The sequence below is a fragment of the Panthera onca genome, chromosome E1, assembly GCF_046562875.1.
Source record: "Panthera onca isolate mPanOnc1 chromosome E1, mPanOnc1 haplotype 2, whole genome shotgun sequence".
In the NCBI taxonomy this organism is placed as follows: Eukaryota; Metazoa; Chordata; class Mammalia; order Carnivora; family Felidae; genus Panthera; species Panthera onca.
In genome coordinates, this window is record NC_138352.1 from 26,756,346 (window position 1) to 26,761,893 (window position 5,548).

Genomic DNA, 5,548 nt, shown 5'->3' on the forward strand with positions numbered 1-5,548 from the left:
CACGTGACCTCGGCGGGCCGGACGCCGCTACGGGGATCTAGCCCGGGGGTGGGGGCTGCGGCCGCCGGGGGCCGGGGGAGGGGCGCGGCGTCGGGGTGCGGGTGCTGGCGAGGTGGCTTCAGACAGGGGACGGGGAGTGGCCGGGAAGTGGGCCGAGACGCGGAGGGCGAGGGGCTGGGCGCCCGAGAGAGCCCGGCGCGGGGCAGGAAGCTCCCTGACAGCCGGCGGAATGCGGCCCGTGCGCCCCGGCGCTTTCGCCATCGCTTTTCCCTCCCGCCTCCATTTTGTGGCTCTCAGAGGTGGCCGAGCGGACCGAGGCGGGGCGGGGAGCCCGGCGCCGCGCCATGCCGGGCCCGGCCTCTCGGCGTCCGTGGAGAGCGGGCGCCAGCACCCCGCGCGCCGCCTTAGCGCTCTGGGCCCCGAGGCCGCCGCCGGGGGAGGTGGCGCAGCACCCTCGTCCTCGGCCCTCGCTGTTCGCTGCCCCGACTGCGAGCTGCGAGGACGGGTTGGCAGAAGGCCCTCCGACGAACGTCCCCGGAGGGCAGGAAGCCAGGACCTCATCCACGCCTTTGCTGGCCGTGCCGTTGCTGGCCGTGCCGTTGCTGGCCGTGCAGCCGTCCAGTTCGCCGGCGCTGTGCAAACGTCATCATCGCCCATCCCCTAAGAGCAATGTCCCTCGGCTGCTTATCAGCCAGCCGCCAGCCACCTTCCCGTTTTTCCGTTCCCCTCTGCGGCCGATCTCCCCAGAGAGGGAACCCACGCCACCCAGTGTGCCTCCCCACCGGCTGGGTGCCAAATCCAATGTGTAATCCTCAGGTCCCGTCTCATTCTCCTCAGCGACGGCTGGCACAACCGAGCATGGCCATCTTCTGGAGACCCTGGCTTGGCTTGTTTTCCGTCTCCCTGCACTCTGCTGGTTTTCTTTTCACCTTCCTGGCTGAGCCCTCTGGGTTTTTGTTTTGTTTTGTTGTTGTTTTGGGTTTTTTTGCTGAACCAGTCCTTGGACTTCTTCCCTTTCCAGAGTTCCAACTTCCTCCTCTAAGCCCATGGGTGGTCATCAGAGGCTTTCATTCCATCTCTGGTCCCACCCTTTCCTCCAGACCCGAATGGCTGCGTTCAGCTACATCCTGTTCGTCTCTATGAATGTATAAAGGGCATTTTCAGTCAACTTTAATTAGAACTTTTCATTTACCCTCATCCACCAAACACAGTGCACATCCCCCTCTAGTGTTCCCTGTCTCATAAATGGTACACCCTTTATCCCGTTTCCTGGGGCCAAAGTCCTTGCAATCATTTTCGACTCCTCTTTGACCCTGTCTTCCAAAAATATGTTGACTCCAACCACTTTTACCCTAGTCCAAGCCATATCATGTCACCTGCATCATGTATTTAGCACCAGCATCCTCCTGGGTTCCCTGCTTCCACTCTTGATTCTTGGTATAGATGTGATTTCTCGTGTCTACATTTGCCCATTTATACTGCACTGCAGGGGCCCAGAGTGTATGAAAATCTGTTCCCCTGAAAATTCCCTCTGCCTGAAATAAGTGGAGTGCTTTCTCCCTCTCCGTGACTAGACCCTTACTGAGACACTTGGCTACATGCAGCCTTTTCTCCACCGAGCGGTTCACGATCCTTTCAGAAGGTATCTTGACCTTGTTAACTTCCTGCTCAAAACTTTCTAACGGCTTACCGTGACATTTAGAGTAAAATCCAAACTCACGGCTACATTCTACGATCCCTGTATGTTCTGGCTTCTGGCCTCTTCTCCAGCCTCGCTGTGGAGGATTCTCTCATTTAATGGGAGTGGATTCCTCACTGTCCACGGAACACGAACCACTTCCCCACCCCGGGGCTTTTCCGGCCTGCTGTTTTCCTTGCCTGGAGTGCTCAGCTAACTTTCTCCCTTAATTTAATCTCTGCTTAAAAGTTACCTCCTTAGGGGCACCTGGGTGGCTCAGTCAGTTGAGCGTCCGACTTCAGCTCAGGTCACGATCTCGCGGTCCGTGAGTTCGAGCCCCGCGTCGGGCTCTGGGCTGATGGCTCAGAGCCTGGAGCCTGCTTCCGATTCTGTGTCTCCCTCTCTCTCTCTGCCCCTGCCCCGTTCATGCTGTGTCTTTCTCTGTCTCAAAAATAAAATAAAACGTTAAAAAAAAATTAAAAAAAAAAAGTTACCTCCTTAAAGAAGCCTTCATTGACCGCCATGTTTAAAAGAGCAGGCTATACTTCCCTGTCCCTTATCCTGTTTTAGTTTATGTCTGTTGTCCCCCCTGGAATGTCTTAAAACGCCAGGGACTTTGTCTTTTGTGCTCGCGGTAATATTAGCGTCTAGTGTAGACCATGGCCATGAGTTGGTATTCAATAAACATTCATTGAATGGATGAAGGACACACTGTGAAATACTCTAGTCTCTGTGTCTTGGCAATGTCCACATTTGCGACTTTCTCAACAGCTTGTAAAAATTGGGGCTTATTTAGGGGCGCCTGGGTAGCTCGGTTAAGTATCTGACTCTTGATCTCTGCTCAGGTCGTGATCTCTGGGTTCGTGGGATCGAGCCCCGCATCGGGCTCTGTGCTGACTGTGTGGAGCCCGCTTGGGATTCTCTCTCTCCCTCTCTCTCTCTGCCCACTCCCCTCCTCTCCCTCAAAATCAATAAACTTGAAAAAAATGGAAGCTTATTGATAGAGATTTGTAGGGGAGGAAGAAAGTTGACATGACCATCAAACTCTTCTCCTCTACTTCTCCCTTGCCTTGTTTTGGCAAAAAACAAAAGAAAAAAAGAAAGGAAAAAAAGGGGAGGGAGAGATACCATGGTTAAAGAGGAGATCGCAGGTGAGCAGGCTTCTTACATTCAGGGAAAAGCTATAGTCTCTTAACACACACCAAGTCTTTAAACCAACTCCAGAGCTAACAGAGTTGCTGGTGAATAGGAGGCCAACCATCTAATGTCAATATTTAGAATTGTGGAGCAATGTTTGAATTAGCTCAAAGTTCACCACAGAGTATACCCGACTATCTTTTTGATCATATCTGAGTGGCCATTTTTAAACTCTCAGCTAGTAATCTTTACGTAAGGGACTAGGTAAGCCGAAATGCAAATCTTGCCACGGTCCAAAAAAATGCAAATAAAGAACATAATTCCACCATGAAAATAGAATAGGAACCAGTAGCATCTAAGGCCAATTCATCTCTAAGTACGGAGCTGCTTCTGCTGAGGATAAGAGGTGAGGGTTTCTTTAAAAGAATCTATTCTCATGATTCTAACGGCACAGTCGCGAGAGCTTGACCCTTTACCAACTCTTGAACACTTTCTTTATTAGCTGGAGAAATCGATGGTGTTTTGTTGGGCCCACTTAAAAATCACATCCAAATGCTTTCGCAGAACAAGGTGATATATGTGTGGAACCAAAGAGACACTGGGAATTCTTTCACCACGCTCCCAGCGTGATAAACGCTTTCAGCTTTTAAATGTGATAAATGCATTGATTCAAGGAGCTATGGGCCAGCGCAATCACCCCTGCAGGACACAAGACTAGGACATGAGTACGTACAAGCTATTTCTCTCAGGAAATGTAGTCGACTGTGGTAATTTTAGTTTGCCTGCCCATCATACTTTTCCTAACCCCCCTCTTTTTGTTGTAAAAGAACGTTCCTTTATTGTGGGTGACGCACTCCACAACCCCTCTTTATCACCTCACGTTTCCATGTGACCCGTGCCTGTCTAGTCAGAGTATCAAACCCTCCTGGCCGTAAGAACTGTGATTGATTCAGGAACATCCAAGTGACTCATGCCTGACCATTCAGCCCTCCCAGGAGCTTTTGTTAGAACTAGGAGGCATGCCTGCCTGCGCGCCTGCCTGCCTGCCTGCCTTCCTTCCTCCCTTCCTCCCTCCCTTCCTTCCAATCTCTACACCCAATGTGGGGTTCGAACTCACAACCCCAAGATCAAGGGTCACATGCTCTACTGACTAGGCCAGCCAGGCGGCCCCCACTCCCTCCTCGAACATGCTTTTCCCCATGGGATCACCGGCTAATCAGTTGGCACTCCGAGGGAAACCACTTGCTGAGAAGACAGCCAATACAGAGAAAGGCAGACCTCGGAGACCGTGTCTTGATAAGATTATTTGTATCTAGTAAGGCTTGAAGCGAAAACTACATCTGTGGAGTTCATCTTCCCAGTTTCATAAGCCGATAAATTTCCACGTGTTACAGACCCGAAGTCTGAACTGAATTTTTGCCACTTGCTACCCAAAAGAGACTTCTTGTAGGAACACTTGCTACACTTAATTCTGTTGTCTACATCCTCCGATTAATTCCACTATGGGGTAAAAGGAGTTAAAAGATCTTAAAAGCGTGAAAATATACGTGAGCAGTCAATGTACTCCTTGCAGGAGAGCGTAAGGTATACCAGATCATCCAACTTCCTAGGAATCCAAATTGGAACCAGAAGGAAGAAGTCCTGGGCACACACACTCACAACCTTAGTCGCCCTGAGGCTGAGAGATTAAGGGTGTCTATTTCACTTCTGCCTTTATGAAAACTCTCCCTGGGGCTCGTGGGTGGCTCAATCAATGAAGGGTCCGACTCTTGATTTTGGCTCAGGTCACGATCTCATGGTTCGTGAGATCAAGCCTTGTGTCAGACTCCGCACTTACAGCTTGGGATTCTCTCTCTCTCCCTCTCTCTCTCTCTGGTCCCTCCCCAGCTTGTGCACTCTCTCTCAAAATAAATAAATTACTTAAAAAAAAAAAAAAGAAAAATGAACTATTCTGGTGGATGTGTAGTTGGTATCTCATCGTGAAGAAGATTTTCGGAGAGGCATTTAAGACAACAAATCTCAACTGAAGCCTCACTGTCCGACCTGTCCTAACACCACACTCTTCTTCAGCAAACGCTTGCCTGGTACAGCTGTTTGTGTCCACAGATCAGTCATAGGAAAGAACATAGGACCCATCCGTAGACACCACTCACCTGCGCGCGCACGCACACGCACACGCACACACACACACACACACACACACCCCTCTAAGGAAGTAGAGATAAAAACCTTATACAAAAGAAGTATCCACATGTGTAGTTCTCACAGTCTCTTGAGAAATAGATACGACCTTTGAAAAGAAAAAGAGCCAGAAGAAATAGATTAGCGATAGATTACATAGAAAAAAAAGAGGTAGGACAGTAGGAGAAGGCAAACACCAGTAATTAAAACTCCGGAAAGAAATGGAAGGGAAAAGAAACGCTTTCAGAGAGCTGAAAGCCAACTGGAAAAACAAAAGGCAGAATAAGCAAGAGATACAAAGGGAAGTGTGGCAAAATTACATAAGATGAAATGGAGACAAATATTGCATGACTCCAGTTATATGTGTTACCTAGAGTAGTCAAACTCATAGAGACAGAAACAGAATGGTGTTACCAAGGTCTCTGGAGGCTGGTGGTGGAGTTTTGATAGGTACATGGTTTCCATCTGGAATAATGAAAAAGTTCTCGAGATAGATGGTGGTGAAGGCACTTAATGCCACTGAATTATACACTTTAAAAGAGTTAAAATGGT